At 32.6% G+C, this 24,444-nt stretch overlaps 1 pseudogene; it reads left to right on the top strand.

Annotated features, from left to right (window-relative positions):
* The first annotated feature begins 16,515 nt into the window (after nucleotides 1-16,515).
* LOC127709511 (toll-like receptor 13) lies at nucleotides 16,516-23,976 on the top strand (annotated as a pseudogene).
* Nucleotides 23,977-24,444: the final 468 nt, after the last annotated feature.

The following is a 24,444-nucleotide window of genomic DNA, read 5'->3' as shown; positions in this document are numbered from 1 at the left end:
AATTAATAGTTAAGATCCATTTTGTTACATCTGGTGACCCGTTTATTTGGCAATTGCCAAAGGCAGTCAGCTGGGTTTAAGAACATCCGTTGTTCGACCTGCTAGTCAAATGCGTTTTGTTAAAATATACTTTTTCACTTTTTTAGTCTTTTGGAAAACGTTGTTTTTAATTTAGACTTGTTTATATTTTTTCGTTTGGGCTTGTATTATATTTGCCTTTGGGTTTATATGATCCGTTCATCCTATTTAGACTCTTCAAAATTCAAGAGTCTATCCTTAATTGAGGTAAATTATATGGCCTTCTAAATACCGTTTCGATTCCTAACATCACTGAAGAGACATTAATTGTCGAAGTCCGGATATGGTGTTCTAATTTTTGCATCTTTTGTTTGTGGTATATCATCTTTTCCGCAAGTTTATTGTTTTCTGTTTGGTATAAAATTAATAGTTAAGATCCATTTTGTTACATCTGGTGACCCGTTTATTTGGCAATTGCCAAAGGCAGTCAGCAGGGTTTAAGAACATCCGTTGTTCGACCTGCTAGTCAAATGCGTTTTGTTAAAATATACTTTTTTACTTTTTTGGTCTTTTGGAAAATGTTGTTTGTGCTGTATTTAGACCCCTCTACCAATAAATTTGTTTTGCATGCACACGTATAAAAATTGCGGTTTTTATTCAACGCAATCATATATATATATATATATTGCCTAGCAATGTAGTTTTAACACACTATTGAGTATGTAAATATTAGAATGTTTAAAATATTTACAACGCGATAATGGCCAATGAACGTTGCAAACTTCAACCACCAATTTTGTAAATAATCTTGAACTTCATCCAAATTATGAATTCTTTACAAGACAGCTTAATTTATGTACAGTGAGCTGCAAAAGTTTCTTATCTACATCCGATTTCACCTGGATAGATGCACGCTTGATGAAGCTAGTTTGTCTAGCGAAATATTGCGTTTATTTTTTTATCGCGTTGTAAATATTTTAAACATTCTAATATTTACATACTCAATAGTGTGTTAAAATTACATTGTTAGGCAATTTATAATTTCATTTGTGTAATTGAATTAATCATTGTACTGATTAATCCACTCTCAAATAGATTCGTATGTTATTTGTTGCTATTTATAGGCACTTATATATATATATATATATATATATGATATAAAAAAAGTTAATCATATTAATGAACCTAGTTTGTCGTTAAATATGAGTTATAAGAATTATAAATTTGTTAAAGATGAACATTACTAGAATAAAATAAAAATTGGCATTGATTTCGCATTTGTAACTGTCCTAAACCGTCTGAAAATATAGATTATCATATAAAAAATGTTTGTCTGAGCTTGTTTCAATATATTAAACAAAATCTCAAATGAGAAAATAATGGTAACTCTTTTCATGGTTTGGTATATTCCGATCTTAGCATATTGTTTAAACACCCGTCTGTTGTTGAAAACATTATTTTGACTTCTAGATGGTTTTGAGTATTTGTCTCGTTGTGTTGCTGTCGATACCCCGCATTTGTTTTTATTTCTTACTCTTAATATTTCCCCTTAAATGTAATGCATTAATACTCTTTTAAAGAATATGCATGCAGCCATATATGAATGTCTGAAAGAAACTGATAACTTGGGTTTCAGTCCATTGCCTTTTCCGCTCTTGGGACTGGTGCAATGAATTACGAACCAAATTTCGTAGCAAATGCACTGTCTGATACTGTAAAAAGATACAATGTACAGAACCCGTCGAGGAACATAGAAGTAGTTGTATGTGTTGTTTACCAAGATCAAATGTATCAGGTAATGTACTACACTTTGTCAATTTTGATACCAACCACAAACGAAATTATTATATTTTGCGTTAAATAAAGCTTGTTGTTCCAGTTACTTATCTTATTTTTTTTACACTACAAAAAAAGCACATCTTTGAAAATGTTTTTTTCTCATAACAATGAATATATGAATCGTTAAATAATGAATATTTGATTCGTTAAACAATGAATATATGATTCGTTAAACAATGAATATATGTTTCGTTAAAGGATGAATATATGATTTGTCAAACAATGAATTTATGATTCGTCTAACAATAAATATATGTTTCGCTAAACAGTGAATATATGTTTCGTAAATATAGTACTGTCGAAAAAGATACGTCCAACCAATATATAATCGCTTCAATGAAGTCACATAATCATACAGGCTTCGCATGAATAGTAAAAATAAAATGTGGTATGATTGCCAATAAGTGAACTTCGACCGGGGTCTCAATGACGTAGATGTTTACACGAATAGGTCATCATATAGCATTTAACAATGAGCAAAACACAAAGCCATGCATGCAAAAAGTTCAAATGTGATGGTTCTTCACAGAACCTGAAAACGAAAGTCTTAAAAAAAAACTTGGTATGTAAGCTTTTTGCACATCTGTCTTTTTATTCCTTTTTTTAGGAGTATGATTTTCCTTTTTCTGCATGTCTACACTTGGATTTATGACACCCAAACACCATTAATGACATTGAATGATAATAAATAAACCTTTATGCTAGAATTTTCTTTGTGTGTTTCAGACATTTGTGGCAGCAGCGAGAGAAAGAGCAAGGCGAAGAGGTATATTATATTCCCCGTTTCCATTCGCAATGCTATATTCACTTTACATTTAATTCCAAAAGGTATAAATGTTTACTGCATAAGGAAGGGAAAGAAATATCGTCTTGATGATATTGGCGCTTTTAAAGAAATTAAAGGATTTAATCATTTTTTCTGACTTACTTGCGTGTACAAAATGAAAAATTACCATACAGGATCTTATATTTGTACTAAGCAGAATTAAGTACAGGACTCTTTGGAAAATAAAAACACATTTCCCTACATGTATCAGGTTCCAATAGCAAAAAAAAAAAGAAAAATGTGTATTTTTTTTCAAATGTCTTACTTTCCCTGTGTTACCTCCAAATTTCGGTATATTTTGCATTGCAAACATACGTGCGCAGCCAAGTAACAACTTTATATTTGATGAAAATGTGTAATGAGTTTTTATAAAGCTTCATTTAAATTGTTTTGTTGGTTTTTGGCTGTGCATGATGTTTTCAGAAAGAAAGATAATGGATGGACACTGAAATGTCGTTATTGATTCGGATCTTATAAGTGACTTGCATGACCTGCATGATCCAGTTGAAATATCATTTATTGACAAAAGGTTACACATTAGAGAATATGTTTTGATATATGGATGATGATGATGATGATGATGATGATGATGATGATGATGATGATGATGATGATGATGATGATGATGATGATGATGATGATGATGATGATGATGATGATGATGATGATGATGATGATGATGATGATGATGATGATGATGATGATGATGATGATGATGATGATGATGATGATGATGATGATGATGATGATGATGATGATGATGATGATGATGATGATGATGATGATGATGATGATGATGATGATGATGGCTGCTTAACGTCAAGCAAATTAATGTGCATATTCAGGACGAGAACATGTTAATGTAATATGAATATATAAACCCTGCTACACCGACACGCTGAGTCGGATTTTTAAAGTACCTAGTTCACAAGGTAACAGTCCACAGGAAGACATGTCACCTGACCTGGACACACTATTCTGACTCCGAACCGATCATTCTTTGCTCTTAGTCCTTAATGCAGCGTGCTTAGTGTAGAAACAGCAAATACCAATTTTAAAGTCTTTTGTTTGGCCCGGCCGGAGTTCGAACCCATCATCTCCAGCACTCGAGACGAACACGCTACCACGAGACCACCTAGGCTTTTTAATAAATGGAAAACAAAAATCAAAACATTTACATGACATATGATGTTTTATATGGAGCTATGGTCAGTGTGCTGTTTTCAGATGCCAATTGATCATACTAGAATAACACACGAATATATTAACAAAAGACTCTCCACTGCCTTTACATCTTTCCCCTTTCTTTGTACAGAAAATGAAGCTAAAACGTCCATAGCAAAAACCTCTGGAAGTACGAAAGTTGGAAATACTCATATAAAAGTATTAGTAGGAGATCTTACACAGGATCAGGTAAAGTTGTCAATCATAATCATAGGGATTATATATCTTAGTTTCAACACATACTTTTTGAGGCGTTCACTCTTCTGTTTACTTGAATAAAGATATAGACTTGGGGTTGTATTGAACGACTGTTTTGTATCAAAATCAAATTTAGAATTATCAAATTGACAAAACTAAACGTAACTATGACAGAAAAAACCTTCAAATACAATAACACAGACATGTGAATAAGCACATAACAGTTTTATATCCTCGTCACAAAAATGTAAAGCAAATTTTGATCCAATTGTTCCTTGAAAACGGTTAAATAGTATATTTTGCTTACTAATTAATAAATTACAGGTAAACGTTCTAGTTCATACCTGTTCACATACGCTACAGCTCAAAAAGACAGCAGGGCTTGTAACAGAAATACTAAATACTGCAAGGTGGAACATACAAAAGGAACTCGATAATAATTATCCAAATGGGTTGAAAACTGGTGACATAGCTGTAACTAATGGCTATGGATTGAGCTGTAAAAAAGTATACCACGATAAAGTTCTAGATTTTACTGCAAACGGCAAGAATGATCGACCAGAAAAAGCAAGTAAAATATATAGCTAATAAATTATGATTTTGTTTTGTTTTTCTTAAATATGTGTATGTCGTGATCTATGACAGCCAAAATTGGCTGCTTCGGTAAAGATTCCATGTTAGCTGTTTTGGCCCCAAGACTTGAACGAAAATTCTAATCAGGGCCAAAAAAGAGACAAAAAACAGCAAGTTTATAAACCGTTATCAAATTATTCAAAGACTTCAAGTAAACTTTGGAGCTCACCGTTCTATACACACACATACGCCTAGAAGATCAACCTTACAATGGTATAGGGAATCTGATTATTTACTCACCCCAAATGTGGGCTCGAACCTGTACTTGTTTCCCTCTGACTTCTTCGGCAACACCGTCTAGCATTAAACAACTGTCTTATCGCCTGCTCTAACTACAGCTGATTTTCTATTTAGACTTAATATTTTTCCCAAACAAAGCCATAGTAATTTACACCCTCAGAATCGTTTTTACGCTTTCAAAATCGTCTGTATACACATATTTAATTCTTAAGTCATCTCCTGAGAGACGACTTACAACCTTTTCTTACATGTGGCGGGGTTAAACTTCACCCTAACCTGGGAAGTTATGCAACCTTACAACATAATGAACAAACTATAAAAATCATTTGCAAAAAGCTTAACTCATCAGATCGATACAAAGCACACACAAACACCTAACAAAAGCACAAAAGACAAAAAAGTACAAATCTGAGACTACTCGCAGTTACTGAAAGCTAGTTCAAAGTCAATAACAGCTAAATGGAAAAAATCATTAAGCTAAGACTAAAAGCCTTTTTCATAGAGTGTCAACATAAAAAAGTACTTTTGATTCTTTTCTGACTGTAACGTTTTCATATTGATGAAGTTATAATAGTTTTTTACTTTCATTTTAAACTTTAAAAATTAATAAGTACAGAACATTCAGTATAATACAAATGATGGGGACAAGAGTACTAGTTTATTACATCCTCGTTATCTATTGGCTAGTTGTCCTACTATCATTCGTTACTCATATCCATATTTCTATATTTGTTATACAGATTTTGTTCACGTTTGTGAAAAAGTTCCTAACAGAAGCAAATAAATATGGAAAGGAAAGTATAGCATTTCCAGCGCTAGGTACAGGAATACTAAAGTTTCCGTCTGATATTGCAGCCTCAATTTTTATTAGAGCCACTCAAGATTTTCTTCAAAAACATCCTCGAACATCAATCACTGACATCAGGGTTGTTGTATATGGAAGGAATTCTTCTTGGTCGAGCATCCAAAAGGTAACATTGTGTAAAACGTTTAACGAAAAACACTGTTGTTGACTACTATGATAAGCAAATATGAACAATTAAGGATTACAAAAATACATACACCGGGTATTTATAAACATAATTCATAACAGTCCTTTGTTATTACTGTTGAGTCTGTTTTTTGTGATATACATTTGACGTGACTCTGTACTTGTCATACTTTGTACCACACAATTATTTTATTTTTTTTATTAATATTACTTTTACTGTTAAGTCTGTTTTTTGTTATATCCATTTTACGTGACTCTGTATTTATGTATCCCCTCATACTTTGAACGACAAAATTATTTTATGTCTACCTGTGCGAATTTCAAACGCGCGATTTTAACCCAGTACTTAAAACCTTCCATCTTTTATGGGTGGATTTTACATATTAGATAAATAAAATCGTATAATATAAGCAAAATGAGGATTTTAAATTTGATGTATGCCTTTTTGTGCTTCTTCGTTACATTTGTTTGTTTTATAGTGATTAAGATGATAACACAATGTTGACTGCTGTACCCCTATTTTTGACATTTTTACCTATTGTGTCTGTTTGTTTTGTTCACGCATCGTTGTCAATATAATGGAATTTGATGCGACTGTCATACAAGTGAGTGGTTTGGCTAGCTATAAAACCAGGTTCAATCCACCATTTTCTACATAAGAAAATGCCTGTACCAATTCAGGAATATGACAGTTGTTATCCATTCGTTTGATGTGTTTGTTTTTTTTTATTTTGCCATTTGATTGGGGACTTTCCTTTTTGAATTTTCCTCGGAGTTCAGTATTTTTGTGATTTTACTTTTGTCCTATAGGATAACTCAAACATTGGTTACATACATTGTAGGTTTTATAACAAGTTAAGGTTGCGAAATTTTTTTCATAAATTGAACATAAAAGGAAAATAATCAACAAAAAAAGTACAGAAGACAGAGCAATCAAAGTTATTTATCATGAGGCATGACAACATTATGTTATAAATAGTCAATTAAGAGTCAACACAAGACACACAAAAATTGTGCACATCAAACCCCAAAGATATCATGTGTTGAACTCATGTACTTCGGAAAGGTCAGCTGTATCTACTCATATGACAAAACCCACTCTTTATTAGCATATTACCTTTTGCGTACAATATATCTGATGAAATGTTATTCCAGCAATACGTGTTATTCCAACTACAAACGGCATTGTACCAATTCCTAAGTTTCAGTTAGTTGTCTTAATTTGCCTCTTCCTAATCAATTAACGAGATTTAAACATCGGTAAACTACAGTCGCCTTAGTTTCACCCCGCCTCGGTTGACATTGATGCTGTTAGTCTACAATCCCCCAGAGAACCATCCGTTCAGTCACTAGACCATCAATTCTGGCATAATTAAACTTGGTAAAAGTAATTCCAGAAAAACCAGTGGTGCACACGTATATGGTATCGTACTTTTTTTTCGGTCGGATTGGGTTGGGTCGGTAAACAACTAGTCCCCAAGTATGCATTGGCCTAATAGCAATCTTGTTGCAATATCATGCTTCAAATGATACAATGTGCTGTCCATTTTCGCTGGTTATTTATGATAATGTACAAACAAAATTGAGTGCAACTCCACCTCAGATGATATTGGCTTTTCTATTAAGGCCCTTTTGGTTTGTATGCTCTGACAAGTTTCAAAGTTTTGGATTCAAGCATTTCTGATAATAGTTATTCAATCATACCGAACCTGCACATGGCTATCGGTACGTTCCGCTTTGTATATATTTAACCTTTACTGTTTATCCCACGTTTGGTAATATCCTTTTGGTGTGGCTCTGTATTTATACATCCCGCAATTGTGTTATTGTGCTATGGTCATTTTTTGTATTCCTCTCTTTCATTTTTGAATATGTGCTTTGTCTATATGTCATTTTGATTTTCTTTGTTGACATAGTTGTTTGTTTTTATAGTGATAAAGATTATAACACAATGGTGACTACCCTACTTTGTGACATTTTTACCTTTTATGTTTGATTGTTTTGCTCACACATTGTTGTCAATATAATGGAACTCTATGCGACTGTCATACAGGTTAGGCTAGCTACAAAACCAGGTTTAATCCACCATTTTCTACATAAAGAAATGCCTGTAAATCTGTTAAAAGTCTGCTGTATTTTCAAAAGGCGAAACAAATCAGAAAAAAGAAATATGTCTGTCAAAATGATTCAACTTCCTGTACCAATTCAGGAATATGACCGTTGTTTTCCATTCGTTTGATGTGTTTGATCTTTGGAGTTTGCCATTTGATAATGGACGTTCCGTTTTGAATTTTCTTGGAGTTTGTTATTTTACTTTTTTCTACTATTAGGTAGATACTGCTTTTGTTGGAGTATGGGTTTCAGAAGATATCACTTGCTACTCAGGGGTATTTAATTTGATTTTGCTGTTCTATTCAGCCCTTTTAGCTCCTAAACGTTTCATATTTTCTATTTCTAAATTTTTGGACTCCAGCGCTTAACTTTGGAATGGTGAATACTTGTGTAAAGTAAAGAGAGGCCAAATGTTTCTTTAATATTGGAAAAAGAGGTATTGTATATTAACTACCGGTTCGTAGCCGTTTGTAAGTATCCACATCTGATTCACAGTTCCCTAAAATAGGTAGTTTTACAGAAATAGTCATTTGCCAGATAAATAATTTTACGTAGTTTGTTATGACACTTAAATTATTTGTGTATCCAGTTGAGTGATCGAAGATCGAGTTCTTCATCTTTAATTCTTTGGAATTCTCAAGGAACATAAAGCACACTTATTTTTATTATGATTGTACGGAATTTCAACATTAAGTTTGTAAGTGTTGTAGAAGTATATACTGAGATTCCAAATGACTCATCAAATACTTATCCCCTCACCAAACAGTTTATTATTATGGGATTTATACAGAAATGCATTACTGTTTTGGTCAATGTCTTCAGGGACAATAACATATTTGAAATTACTGCTTTTAAGCTAGAAGCAGCAAGAGTTCTCATAGACCAATCAAGTTTTGTAATTCTGATGAACGACCAACGTCTTCGTTTTTCCCGCTTTGCTAAACGTCTGACATAATCTAATTGTAATATATCAGACGTGCATCTAGACAATTTACATTCTTTTTAAATGATGCATCAGGCAAACATATGTGAAGATCAAAAACCTAATAAAAACGTTCACATGTTGTTTTGTAATTGGTAATTGTTATTCTAGATTAAATTCCGTATACAAGTGAAATTATATTCATCCATGCACGTGATGTTAAACTTTAAAATATAGTAATAAAATAACATGCGCACTTAAATATTCTGGCTTCGAATATGCATATGCGTTCACATGTATGTTTATTCTAGAATCAGATCCAATGATAGTTGGAATCAGATGTGAAACTACCTACCTCAACTGGTTTTTCTCCGGATTCAAAAATACGCATTTAATCCTGAATATGTGTGAACGCAAACCGGTGTTGGTGTGTCTTTTGACCTTCTTTCTTTAGTGCATTACTGAAGCTCAAAACCGAAATATGTAAGAGCATGTTACACTTTCATTAATTTATATAAATGTTGATACTACTGACCTATCAATCATTTATAAACAATTTTGTTTTACCTTTAAGGCTTACAGAAATGAACTGTAAACAGGCCGAGGTATGATTATTTGATAATACTGATATAAAAGCTCTGACTTTCAAAGTATTATGTCTTATAAAGTAGACATACAGATGGTACAACTTAAATCCGTTTGAACAGAGAAGCAAAAGGTTGAAAAATCTTTAAATTGCCTTATTTTGTCATTATTCTAATTTAAAAGCATTATAAACGTATCAGTGAAATTAATGTCTGGCTTTCTGTAATACTGCTAGCTAATCCATGTACAGACTGATGTCGGATGATTCTTTATTGTAAATAACTTGATTTAAAACATTCAAAAGAAATTTGAATTACGATGATACCGAGTTCCTTTATTATTGTCCAGTAGCAACACTCGTTTTTATTATAAACTAATATATCTTTTATTTTATTTGTTTTTGTATTGGGTTGTACTTCTTGTTTGAGGAAATGCATTTCCAACTTTGTCAATACTTTAAAGGTAAGGATATAAGTTTCAAAATTATCATTCAAAAGATTGGGAAATCAGCTGAGTTTTATTTAAACTTAAAAATAAAATTTGCTGTCTAAGCTTATGAACGATGATGGCTTTCCTAGTATTTTTAAAGCTACAATATTGAATAATGTTTCCAACACAATATTGAAAAACAAAAACTGTAAATTATTTTTAAAATATGATTGTTCTTTAATGTTCAACAGAGGAAAACCATGTTTTATCCGACTGTATACCAAAAGGTATTGTTATCGTTCTTTAAATTACCAGCAAAAGTCATTAGTGACACATGAATATTTGTAAATACAATTGTTTGCTATTATGTATTATCCATTAATAGAAATTATTATATACATTACAGCAGTTCCGTGTTCGAATATTCTTACAATGGCTGTTCCAAAGAGAGGACAAAGGATTACTTTCGTTATAAATATACGGAAGATCCAAGACCACCTACTAATTGAAGTCATTTCACGTATGATAAAACAATTAAGGACTGGATTTCAATGCAGGGGAACAGTTATTCTAAGCTCGTTCAACCAGACCAAAAAGTTTCAAACGACATCGAGCATCTAATCCTGAGCAGAATTCAACTTAACGGTGCTAAAAGTAGTTTCTGTTATGAGAAATGAAAACTTAAAACTATATGAAGAATACTTTCAAGAGTGCAAAAGACTGTATAGTAGAGCAATTGCAACTGACTCATGTAAATCCTTAGCCAACGCACCGGGATCTCGGGAACCATCTCTGACAATACAGTATGCCAACCGACAAATTGCAAACCTATTAGACTCGGACTTAAACGAGGTTTATCGTTTCCATGGAACAAAAAAGGATCGAGTAGACGTTCTTCTACACAATGGTTTCGATCTAAGACTGGCTGCTTTGAATTTTAAATCTCTCTGGCTTGGAGCTGGTGTTTACGCAGCGTAAGAGACTAACTTATCTGCACAGTATACAGGTATTTAACTGATGAATATTTCTTAAAAACTGAGGCGGAAGATACCAAAAAGGACAATCAAAACTCGATAAGAGACTGACAAAATGATGGAAAAAAACGAAAAACAATAAAAACGACAAACGACAATCTTCAAAACACCACATAGAAAACTAAAGACTGAGTAACACGAACCAAATAAAAAACACGGGGTGATCGCAGGTGCTCTATAAGGGGAATCCTATCCTGCTCTACATGATGCACCCGTAGAGTTGCTAATGGTAGGTAAAAATTCTCATTCAATGATGTCACAATCTGGGAAAATATGACGGGATGGTTGCGACAATTGGAACTTAGCCTTGGTCTTTTGTTACACAGATTAAACATAGCATTCTACATGTAGCAATGCATAATAGCGGTCGTAAAATATCACAGAAGTGAGATCAACTTTACCACTTTAAACATTTGGTTCAATAGCTTCCTTGAAAGCAGTAACCTTCTGTCAAGGAAAACGTGATTTTCAAACTAACTGTATTCTACTTATAAATCTTACGACATCCTTGATGAAACTTACACTGTAATTTACTCCCTTACATGTTTATGTTATTGTCTGAAGTCATGACAATCAGTTTTGTCTGCGTTTCTTTTTTCCTTCCGGCTGTGTAAAATCTATGATTATTTGATAATTAATTTACAACTCGTCTCGACGCAATGTGATTTTGGAGAATGTTAAATGGTTTTGAAACGTATCTATTATTGACCACTTTATATTAACATTTGGTCTATTCAATTATTGGTTAGCTGTCTCATGAAGTATACTTTACATCTCCTTTATATTCATGTATATGAACACAGTGCATTTAACTGAATATATTGTTTCCTAAGCAATTATGAATTAATTGCATTTTTTACTTAGTAGTACAAACGCATTGGTGTTAATTCATAATTCAGAGTTACTATATGACAAACCTTCACAGTATACTTTTAACTTTTTGATTTAAACCATTATAAGAGCTACTGATTTGAATTACGTTCGTGTTCTGAGAGTCTCATATTTGTATGGCTATAATAGAAAAAACAACGGATATGGGGTATCAATCCATGACACAAAAGAAAATGTCATTATAAGAACTGGATGCTTTTTTTTTATAATTTTATAGGGTTGTACTAAAAGCGTCGATCGTTCGCACATTTTTAATATGAAGCAAAGAATACAAAATGTGCTTCGGTCAACGCTTTTACAACCAGATAAAATTATAAATAGAAGCATTCAACTCATAATTGACAAGGAAACTTGGAACAATAAAAGTTCTGCGTAGTTAACATATCAAATGGCAACTAAGGATACGCAATACAAAATGTGATCAAGTGATAATGTATTGGTTCTCAAGAAAAATAAGTTTATCTGATACTAGTACCCATATCAAAACCGAATTACTGATTGTTAAATCAGATAACAAAACGAGTTGTAAGAGTCAAAATCGGTAAAGGAATGCTCACTCGACAGATTGATAAATAGTTAACAAGAATGTTTAATAAACTCAAATGAAAATTTATTTTTATCAATGGTGACTGCAAAACTTGGTGTTACCAGTATGGTTATAATATGAATTGAAAGACTATTGTATATAAAAAATTAGTTTATATCTGTGTGAAAATTATCTGGGTTTATATTTTTTTCTCTCAGTTTGACAGAAATCACTTTCTCCAAATACAAATAAATTCATTTATGCTTGCTGTTAAATCCACTAACATTCATTGAACACTGATTTTGACCTCCAGATTCTACTGGAGATGACAAACTTGTGTGTTTGAACCTCGTGTGAATAAGGACTAGGGAAAGATTTAATCACATGCTTAGTTTGTAGATTTGTAGTTTATGTAAATTCATTTATTTTTCCTTATTTGTTAAAAGACTAACCGCTAGCATCTGTAAGATACACATAGATAGTGATTAAGGTCAAAACTAGCAATTCATACAGTTAATTCCGAAATTGCTTTATATCTTACAGAAAGAAATGGAGTATGTTCAATGTTTGTTATGAGAGTGTGTTTAGGTGATGTCTTTACAACAAAAGGACACATGGTAGATTTGATTGATTGATTGATTGATTGTTGGTTGCTTAACGTCCTGGTAGATTTGAAAAGACCTCCTTGCCAATCTCTCTGTAGGGGAATTTGCACCCAACATAAAGAATTTTTCGATTCCGTCATTGGAGAGTTCTCACAAAGAGAGTTTGTTGTGTACGATGATGCAAAATGTTATCCCGAATATGTGATACAGTACGAAGTGGTGCAAAGACCTCCAGAACCAAAGGGTGTATATTACTAACATCTTATGCTACACATTTAATATTATCAGAATATTTCGTGTATATTTTGTTAAAGAGTGTTGTGTGTTTGATTGAGCTTTTGAAAGGTTAAGATTGAGGAGGATTGCTTTTCAAAAATAGCTAGCGAGCGATAAAAATGTGTCCAAACGCTATTTATATAAACAAAATGAATCCATGGTTAAAATGTATGTTTGTATTATAATATGTTAAGTCGAGGACAAATGTAAACTTAACAATTAAGAATGCATTCCATTAAAAAGTAATTTAAAAACTTTTTGTTTTTTTTATTCATTTAGACAAACAACATTACTTTGAACTTTGATAAATTCAGTTTTACAGTTAGGTGTTATAATATATTGAGAACATGCGTTTTATTAATTTTTTAGATGTATAATTATTGTTCATAAATTATAACACCCATGTTTTGTGTTAATAGCCGACTGAAAATATAATTAATGAAGTATATATAGTTATTGAAATACATATGTAGATGTAAAAAAAAATTAAATTAATAAATCCCTATATTTTGTTATTATAAAATTATAACATTGATGTTTCATAATAATGCCATCATTTTTAATTGGAAGACAAAAATCACATTAAGATATTTATGTCTTAAAACAAACACAGCATCCTGACTACACGTGCTCTACATGACAACGTTGTAACATTGTGAGGAAAAATTTTAAATAAAAGAAACGAAAATCTTGATATGAATTGCAAGTTGTTTATTTTCATTGGTATTTATATTAATCAAACGGAACACTAAAGAATCACCCGTGGTGAAATTTACAGGATACGCAACATTGACACATAAATTGATACATCTGGGTCGATGCTATGGTGGATTACGTGTCTTCCCTCAGGATATCACCAGCCCAGTAGTCAGAGGTTCTGTTGTGTGGGAGAAATATACTTTAACATTAAGGTGGGTTGCCTTTAAAGATTTATTTTAACGAATTTCATAATACTGGCTTTTGATAATGACAATTCTTGAAACTACATTTGACTTTGTGGGTTTTTTATGCCCCCGCCGATGGCAATGGGACATTAAGTGTTACCCTTGACCGTCCGTCCTTCCGTCTTTCAGTCTTTCAGTCCGTCCCATTTTCGTATCTGCACTCTAACCTAAGTTTTCCTCGTGGAAATTTAATGAAACTCATACACAATGCTAAGAACCACAACATACAGACAGAGTTCGAATTGGGGCAGTGAGTCGAATTTTTTTGTTTCCGCACTCTAACTTAAGTTTGCCTCGTGCAAATTTACAAAACGCATACACAAGGCTAAGAACCAAAACTGCCAGACAAAGTTCGAATTTGTGCAGTGAATCATTTACCGTGTTAGAGTTATGCTTTATAACTTAGAAAATTGCATTTTTTTTCGTTTCCGCACTCTAACTTTAGTTTGCCTCATGCAAATTTTATGAAACTCATGATCACACACAATACTAAAAACCACAACACGCAGACAGTTTTCGAATTTGGGCAGTGAGTCATTTACCGTTCTGGAGTTATGTCCTTTAACTTAGAAATTTGCAAAGCTTGAGCGGGGGCATTCGTATCCTCAGACACATTTTTCTTTTATTTTATAATGGAAAATATTCATCTCTTAAAAATTGTTTTGTAAAAAAATATTGATATGAAAGGACCCTTTTGACATACCTTTAGCAATAATTTACCGTTCATGTACGTTCGAAGCCGTGCCTCCCTATCCTTTAAGAAAACAGACGTTTGAAGTGCAATTTGAACTAGTAATTTTTATCAAGTAAAATCAAATTAAAAAAAATGTCTTAATATTCCTAAGCTATTAATTCGTTTATTTGTGTTCTTATTACTATGTCTACATGTACGATTTACTTGGCTTAATGCCGGTCAGTGATACCTGAATTAGTCTTTGGGCCTCGGTTGCCAGGCGGTCTAAGTAGTCCTACTAATTTATCACTAGCTTGTCAACACTGAGTGTGAGTTTGCATCCCGAACGTGGCAGGTGCGCTCGACTCCAATCTTATTTGACAGGATTGTCAGTTTTCTTTCCAAAGGTCGATGGTTCTCTCCTGGTTCTCCAGCCTCCTCCACTTATAAAAACTGACCGCCACAAAATAGCACAATATTGTAGAAAGTGGCGTTAAGCACCAATCAATTAATCAATCAATATTTGTGTTCTTATTATTGTGTCTACAATTTACTTGGCTAAATGCCCGTCAGTGATACTTTACATGAGTTTTTATCTTGGTTTTTAATCTCTCAACTGAAGAAGGGGAGATGTATTTATTTTGTGAAGGTTTAAACTAAATGACTAGGTAAAACATATTTGTCAATCAAAGAACAAAGAACCTAAAAAACAGTGTCAAGCCACACTTTAAAATGGCCAAAGTTCTGTCCTTGTATTGCATCCACTTGCTGGTAGATGTTTATATCTCCGAGATCAAATCCAAACACACTTGGCTAAAATAGCGTTTATGTAAGCAAATACTTTCATGCCCTTTGGTCTCTGGTGGAAAGTTGTCTCGTTGAGAATCATACCGAATCTCCTTTTAGTTATACTTACAAATGTTTTAGAAAATCTAAAGAATATATAAGAAAAAAATGGATTTTATGGGACATTTTGGTCAAAAATAAGTCCTAAATCATTCATCATTTTGTTTTAAAAAATCAACATTGATATGTAGTTTATTAGACAAATGTATGTAACAATAATGATTTTAAAGTTAGAATAAGACACTAATCCAACTGTTTAGTTTAAATGCACGGTGTGATTATATTGTGGTTTTTGTTTTTCTAGCTGACCGGTAGGTTTTGAAACACTATAAAAAGAACTTCAGTGGTTGTCGTCTGTTGATGTGGTTCTTAAGTGTTTCTCCTTTTCTCGTTTTTTATATAGATTAGATCGTTGATTTTCCTGTTTGAATTGTTTTACAATTAGTAATTTTTGGGGCCCTTTATAGCTTGCTGTTTGATGTGAGCCAAGGCTCCGTGTTGAAGGCCGTACTTTGACCTATAATTGTTAACTTTTACAAATTGTGACTCGGATGGATAGTTGTCTCATTGGCACTCATACCACATCTTCCTATTTCTATTGAACAGCGGTATACTACTATTGCCTTTATTTAATAATAAAAATGAGGTGGAAGATACCAAGTGGACATTCAAAACTCATATGTCTCGGGATACGGAAAAAACAATGGTCAAAAACGAAAGACGACGAAAAGACAAACAAATTCAAGAAACACTACAGGTAAAACTTAAGACTGACCAACACGAACCCCACCAAAACACTAAGAGAATCTCTGATGCACCAGAAGGGTATTCAGATCCTGCTCCACTAGTGGCATCTATCATGTTGCTCATTGTAAGTACAAATGCGGTTAATCTCATTCAATAATGTCACAATCGAGGGGGAAAATACGAGATTGTGGTTACGACAATTGATAATTATTAAGAATGTGAGAAAACACATTGATTAAAAGAAAGTTTATTTGGAAGTGTCGATTACCAGTTTAATATAAGAACAAACTTTAGGAACGGAGGTTAACGCCCGATGTTCAAATATAAAACATTTCTTTACTACAATTTTTGTTATGGTGTTGATATTGGCGGTATTTAAAACAGTTAAAGCACTAAAGAAGTGCATTGTTTTGATTTAATTACCATCATAATAATCTTATCATTGTAACATATAATAGTGAGAGAAAAAAACGATACCGATTACCGTGCGCACATCACGTGTTTCTTGTATGACATTCACCCGGTACGGTTGAGACCGAAAGCCTTGAAATTCATCAATAACAAGTATCTAAGAGCATAAAAACCAAAAGTGCTTAAGCAGAGCAGCTAAAATCCTCTAAGACGAACTATTGCCGAGTAGTTACAACCTTAGTTCTAGTACAGAATGTCGTGTACAATTGTTCAATTTGTGAACTCGAAAGTTCACAAACAAAATGTGTCATTTAAATCATGGCCGTTCCAAAATTACTGTCAACTCTGCAAAATGTACTCCTCAGTACAAGGATGGTCCCCGGTCGGTACAAAATAAAGGAATAATGAAAATAACAAAACAAAAAACCACGATAAAATAAAACGTGTTTCTAAGATAACATTCATCCAGCACACTCAGTACCAAATTGAAGAGACATACAATTATTTGTAAGCATGCACACTGTGTAGCATTATCATCGGATATAGGTATCCCCAAATCGGTGGAAAAAAACAAATGTAAAGTCCGGTAAGGTCAAATTATTCTTATTTTCATTATATTCTACGTTTTGCTGACAAGTAATGTTTTGTGATAGTGATTCCTAATAATGTAGCTACTATTTTGGGCTGATTATGATCCTCAATTGGCTTTCTCTCTCTTCAAATCGTCAGAATCGGATAGGATAGTACCTGTTCAACGAAGCATGTGAAGAGTTTTAAACTTGTTAAAAACACATTTATCCTCTAACTATTCATTTGACGTTTTCGTAGAGCAACGGTATATCATATTTAAGGTTCATGTGGACCCTTCGTCTAAAATGGCTGCATTTTCACCTCAAAATTTACTCTGAGTACAGACAAACCTGTGCATTTGGAAAAGTTTTAAGGCATAGCATGCCCTAGATAAATAAAATTCAAATATACTTTATGTTTGAGAAAATTAAAAACTTAACCGGATTTTGCAGTGCACTTTTTTTCATTCCACCAGAAGGTACCAAAATAAACAAAGTTGGGAAAGAGGTTTGAGAACTTCCCCGCAGGTAATAATTGAAGTGAACTGTTTTGATTGACATGGACAATAGATGGACAATAGATACCTGACAATAATTGGTGATTTAAACTGTGTACCTGAGTGGACCATATCAAGTGAAACTCAACTGTTTGTTAATTTTATCATCTTCTGCAGGGACGAAAAAAAGTGCACTGCTAAATCCAGTTAAGTTTTAAATTTTCTAAAACATACAATGCATTAGAAGTTTATTTATCTAGGGCATGCTATGCCTTAAAACTTTTCCAGATGCGCAGGTTTGTCTGTCCTCAGAGTAAATTTTGAGGTAAAAATGCAGCCATTTTAGCCAAAGGGTCCACATGAACCTTAAGCTTGAACAACACTGTATTTCGAAATAAACTATAATTGTTGACACAAGGAAATTCATGTAAAATATGAATAAAAAAGGCTTAATAGAGCATCAATAATCGCCATAGTTCACCTTACCTTCAATAATACGACTTATGCATAGTTAATGAACTGGCAATTAAAAACAAAATGTATTATATATATCATTTTATAGAGCGATTGTACATGTTACTATTATGAAATAACATTTACGACGATTTTTGCTGTTACAACAACTCACGTCGGAGGTACGAATATGAATAACATTGATGTGTGGGTAATTGCACAGATAATAGCTTGTTCTTAAAAAGCTTGCCGTGTCAACGCTGCTCCTATAATAAAATATAAAATATGTTTGGCATTATAGTTCATCCACTCAGAATATTTCTTTTGATCTGCATAGATTTTGTGGGTTTACAAAACCAGGACAGGCAAAAAACGTTAAAACAATTTCGAGAGTTTAAATTTCTTTTTTTTTCATAGGATGTATTATATGAACTTTTAAAAGAAAGTAATTTTTAAAACATCTGCGTTTTTACCTTTCTCTCATTTCGGTAGGTATTAAGTACCAATACGTAAATGTTCTATTTTTTTATTGGCCCATATTTTTGAGCAGACATTTATTATTTATTCTTTTTTTGTTAGTTTGTTTGTGTGTATATGTTGGCCTCTGTCCCCTTTATCGGTTCATTCATAGAGGCAATATCATAAAGTTGATAAAAAGTAGCGGGAAATGAGTTTTGAAGAATCCAATAATACATTTCAAACAATATTTCAACACTGTTACACATATGCTTTCAACTAAGTACTATTCTTTCGAAAATATTTTTGTATGTAGTGGCAATCTTATCCATTTTGAGAAAATACTCGTAAAGACGGGGATATGCATGATAAGAGCTAATGTTGGTTCATCAATTAAATACAATCAAACACTTGTAGCAGTTTTATATTGACCTGATATTACTGAAAAAAAGAAATAAACTAGATGTGTCGGAACGACACGAATGGCCACATTCGCAAAAAAAAAGCTTGAAGCCATGTTTAGGAGTGGACATTTAAGAATGAAAGTTCGTATAACTGTTATTTTCACGAAATTTTCAAAGTCAAAAGCCCGTAATTTCGGCACAAATCAGTGGAGCTGAACTAGACGTAAACTCAATCTGTAACGCATAGTAGACTCATATACCAAAAATCAGCTCAATATGTGAAGACGTAAAGAAAAAAATCCGTATAACTGCAATTTCATGAAATTTTCAAAGTCCAAAGCCCGTAATTTCGGCAAAAACCAATTGAGGGGAACCAAACGTAAACTCGATGTATAACTCGTCATAGTAGACTCACATACTAACAATCAGTTCAATATATGAAGGCGTTGAGAAAAAAAATCCGTATAACTCAACGTTTCGTTGTGGAATGACGGAATGACGGAATGACAGTTTACAAAGCATTACCAGCTGATTGTTTACAATAGTTGAAAAAATTATGAAGATTCACATGTTTCTGGAAAGGATATGGATTTTCCTTTACCGATAGTCTTTATTAAGTAACCAATAGTGTAACATTTCTATATAGATGGAATTTTCTCTATAATCAGTTCAATATATGAAGGCGTTGAGAAAAAAAATCCGTATAATTCAACGGTTCGTTGTGGAATGACGGAATGACGGAATGACAGTTTACAAAGCATTACCAGCTGATTTTTTACAATAGTTAAAAAAATTATGAAGACTCACATGTTTCTGGAAAGGATATGGATTTTCCTTTACCGATAGTCTTTATTAAGTAACCAATAGTGTAACATTTCTATATAGATGGAATTTCTGATATAGATTATAGGGTTAAGCTTTGATAAATAATAGTCACTTTGAAAATACATCCTAATTACAGCAAGTTCACAGCAGTCTACTGAAAATTTTATCTTTGCCATGAGATCATGTTCTATAGTAAATACTCGTAGCAAAAGACAATCCCCACCTAAAATATCAATCTAAACATTCTTTAAATGAAGTCTTAAACCTGTACTAGAACTTGCACTCACTTCTAACAATTATTTCTGCTCACATTTAATAGATTCTAAAGTCAGACAAGTTTTTTGGGAAGATATGCCTTATAGAATTTACTTTCGACTATAGCATTATAATTCTAAACTTGATAAATTAATATCAAACTATAGAATGTATCTTTGCATGTTTTATGTACAATTAAACGTGTCTAAAATCAGGCATGTCTGTATATATCCTGACTTTGAAAAGCTTGGTTCTGAAAAAGTTTACTTAAGGAAAGCGATTCCATCGCAGCTAATACTGTAGATTTAATTTTTTTTTAAATAAACGTTTCGCGAAGTTCTATAAACGTTCTTATCAAAGTTCAAACCATTGTTTTTCCTCATTTACTTCCTAAATACATATGTTTTCAGTTAGATACCACAGACAGTTATGTTACAAATATATACGTCTGAGGAAACAAGTCTAAAGGTCAGTTTTTATAATTAATTTCTCTTGGGAAATTTTACTTTGTGGTCATTCTCCGGCGCAGAGTTCATATCCGTTCCTTACATGCTCCTCAATACTACACTTAATATATTGAGTGTAGTGTTACATAGTATTGAATGGAACGGATGTGATCTCTGCGCCGGAGATTGCTTTGGGGTCTCCATTCTTTCTTTGAGATTTTTCTTAATGTCAGGATTCCCATCAGTCCTGTGTTTTGGGTTATGACATGTCTGATTCATAAAGAAACAGTGTATGGATAACATTTTTGTTTTCTCAAATAGAATAGGTCTGCAATTATCTATTTAAAAACAAAAATAATTATGAAATAATAGAATAATATTGATGATGATTACTCAATAGACATGTAATATAAGTGCTCCTGTAGACTACTTTTAACGTATTTGCAAAATTCAGCGCTTCTTGATTGTTGATACATTGAAATAGTAGAACCGATTTCAGGGCGTATCTCTTTCAACTGAAAACTCTAGGTTGATTCCGTTAGTTGCCGATCTAAAACGTTCAAGAATTTGCATAAATAAACACTTGTTGTGTAAATGGGATCCATGAAATATTTTTGTCTATTTTTCTCTTAGTAATGGTGCTGTTTGTTATTCATTTTTTATTTGTTATTGGTCTCTAGGTAACTTCTTATTTTTCTTAAGACTGACTAAAACATTTCAATAAATATTTGTTACTTTAATCATTTCTGTAATAGGCAAAATTGTAATCTTTATGAAAAATTAAAGTAACATCTACCATGGTAGGTATTAACGTTCATTTCAAGGACTTTAGGACGAGGAGTACATAGTCCATACTCGAGATTTTGAAAAGAAAATGGAAATAAATCTTGTCATCAATTCAAAATCTTTAATCAGCAAATCAATAATACTTCTCCAAAATACATACTGCACAGATTGGTCATATAGATACATTAAACTCTGTGCTATTCTTGTGAGAAACCTTGCTTTACTTTGAAAATCTGGAAATCAAAATATTTACTAGAAATCGCTATTGGATACCAAAGAAAAATGAGTGTTAGTTTTGGGCATTTTTTCGTTTTCTGTTTTTCCCCTCCAAATATGGACGTTTCAATTAATTAACGTATGCCGAATTATTTTTACATTGTTTAGATTTTTAGTTAAACTTTTGTCTGTATATCATAGCTTGAACATTTTCCTGACAATTCCGAATACCAATATTATTAGTTTTCTTTGTAAAAAAAAGGCATGTACTTGAACTTAACATACAACAAAATAAAATTCATTCACAACAATACATTCAGTGATTTATGTACATTAGACATCTCAGGTAATAATCAAATTAAAAGTAGTGATCTAGCTTACAGCTTGTATAGTCTACCGAAACGTTACATTAATACATTGATAATAAGAAGCATGAAAATCAAGCGCATCGACGGCTTGTTTGATGGAATTAAAGGATGCAAGATGCAAAAATTTGCCCTAACCAACAATGATATCGAAACATTCAATGGAAAATGGTTTGCACAATTAAAAAATTTGATCAACCTAGATATAGATTGGAACTGAATATCAAATCGAAATCTGAAACTTAAAGGACTCTCTAGCTTAACATGGTTACATTTGGGCGATAATCCTATATCTGAAATCCCGGCGTTTTGTAATGGCTAAGGACGGACTATTTAAGTTAAAGACATTACACCTCTCACATACACAACTGCGGTCATTTGCCGACATGAAAAAAAAATCAAATGCCTACAATCATTAAGACAGTTATATTTAAACGACCTCGAAATAAATCAATTGCATAACAATACATTTTCAGAATTAAAGAGCTTAAAGGAACTCAATTGGATGAAAATGCAAGGACGTAGCTTAAAAATAAACCCGTATGCATTTAATAGCTCGTCTTTAGAACAATTAAGCTTTTATATGACAAAACTATTCCGTTTTTCCAAGTGGTATGCACAAAGCGGATTTTTTGTCCCGCATACACTTTTCGCTCAATGAGGAATATTATCTCCCTTGATTTGTTACACAACATTTTCAAATTTACAGAAAAGGAGATACAAGACATGTTTAAACCTTTAAAAAAACTTCAGAGACTTTTTTTTGGAAAATTTACAAAACAATTGTATTCCTAGTTACTTCCTGTACCATTTACCCACAGCTCAAGAAGCTTTCCATGGCAAACAACAAGATATTACCATGGACAGATGGTTCTTCAACGTTTAACGATGTAAAGGCACTGCAAGTACTAAAATTAGAACATAATGAAATTAGCATTTTTGTCAAAATCTATACCATCAACTGTGCTTGATAATTTAAAGACAATTGATCTTTCATATAACTATTTCACGTGTTCTTGTGACTTAATGTGGTTTAAGGAGTGAATGAAATCTACAAAGGTTGTCATAAAAAAATGCAAACAAATACAAGTGTGACAATTCGGAGTTTCTGATCAATTACAATCCGACTCCCGAATACTGTAGAAACATCGTCTTAATTATTGCAGTGTCAATTGGATGTCTCGTCGGTGTTATTTTATTTGCCACAATTATTGTCTACTTTTGTAGATGGCGCATTCGTTTCCAACTATACAACATCCGATCCCGCTATAGAAATTATCACAAGCTGAAACAAAGTATTTTGTTTATGCAGCATACGTTATATACTGCTATTAAGATTTTAAGTGTGTGAAAGACAAACTTATCAAGGAAATAGAAATAGAACATGGCTTCATACTATGTATTCCTCATAGGGATTTCGAACTTGGGAAAGTTTTTGCGGACAATATCGTTGATCACATGAATTTAAGCAAAACGGTTATACCAGTTTTTTTTCAAATAATTTTTCAAAAAATGAGTGGCGCCTCTTTCAGCTTGATGTGGCTCGAAGCAAACTTACTAAAGAAGGATCACTAACAGTTTTTCCTTATGTTCGCGGAAACGGAGTTTAAAAACATAAATGCAGCAATTTACTCGTTCATAAAGTTATCAAAGTATGCAGCTTGGAGCGAGGATAGTAATGCAAAAGAGTTTTTCTGGGACAAAATCAAGAATCATTTTGGTAAATTTTCATAATTTTCATAATTTTTTTTCACATGGACAATAATGGTTTTTTAAGGCCAACTCGGTGAGATTTCAAAGCAATTAACTGATATAATATCACATATAATAGTGAATAAGTCGAAACAAAATCCTTCAGCATGATGCGAATCAGGCGAGTGACATTTTTCAAAAAGACGCAAATTAGTTAACGACTTTAATGCACCCACCTAACATACGGCTATGTTATATATCATTCATAGGCTTATATTCTGTACATTCTGTTTTGCCCGGTCGTCAATATTTCGTACGGAGCAATTTTTGTTAAATCAAGGTCAAAGGTCAAGAATGAACATTTCTAAATTTCACAAGAATAAAACAAATGCCCTTTGCTTTTTTCCCCTAAAATTCATATGAACATAATAGAACAGAATATCATAATTCCAAATCAAATGCATATTAAAATTTTGATTGCACAATGTTTACAGAAAATTGCAATTCTTT

Source organism: Mytilus californianus, unplaced genomic scaffold (assembly GCF_021869535.1).
Source record: "Mytilus californianus isolate M0D057914Y unplaced genomic scaffold, xbMytCali1.0.p SCAF_7, whole genome shotgun sequence".
In the NCBI taxonomy this organism is placed as follows: Eukaryota; Metazoa; Mollusca; class Bivalvia; order Mytilida; family Mytilidae; genus Mytilus; species Mytilus californianus.
The sequence above is the reverse complement of the archived record's forward strand: the minus strand, read 5'-3'. Positions and strand labels throughout refer to the sequence as shown.